Source organism: Coenobita brevimanus, chromosome 19 (genome assembly GCF_032717465.1).
Source record: "Coenobita brevimanus isolate Jiangsu-jjx chromosome 19, ASM3271746v2, whole genome shotgun sequence".
In the NCBI taxonomy this organism is placed as follows: Eukaryota; Metazoa; Arthropoda; class Malacostraca; order Decapoda; family Coenobitidae; genus Coenobita; species Coenobita brevimanus.
The window spans coordinates 26643045-26643776 of NC_136972.1; positions in this window are offsets into that span (position 1 = coordinate 26643045).

The following is a 732-nucleotide window of genomic DNA, read 5'->3' on the forward strand; positions in this document are numbered from 1 at the left end:
GTGTGTGTGTGTGTGTGTGTCTGTTTGTGTGTGTGTGTGTGTGTGTGTGATGGAAGGACACTAAGAAAACAAAAACAAACCTAACCTAACCTAACCAAATCAAATTAAAACTAACTCTTCTCTCAGTCCTCTCTCTCTCTCTCTCTCTCTCTCTCTCTCTCTCTCTCTCTCTCTCTCTCTCTCTCTCTATCTGTCTATCCATCCATCCATCCATCCATCCCCCACCCATCTACCCACCCACCAACCTACCTACCCATCCACCCACCTACCTACCCACCCATCCATCCACCTATCCACCCAATCCTAACCACCCAACCACCCAATCACCCACAGGCCCTGGTCGTTGTGTGGATAGGCCTAACGGGGGTCGACGCCTGGCCCATCTCACCTCTAGGGGCGTATGAGAAAGGTGAGAGGATATTATTATTATTATTATTATTATTATTATTATTATTATTATTATTATTATTATTATTATTATTAGTTCTGTTTGTGGTTTAGATGTGTTGATGTGTTTCTAGTGTTGCTGACAAGTTGATGGGATGGAGTGAAGAGCTACATACATATATACGTACATACATACATACGTACATACACAAATACAAACATACACACACACACATCAACACACATAACTGGGGAGAGAGTGGGGTATGGTATGTAGGTAAAACACAAACACACACACACACACACACAGGTGAAGGCCTCATCCTCAAATTAAAACTAGCTCTC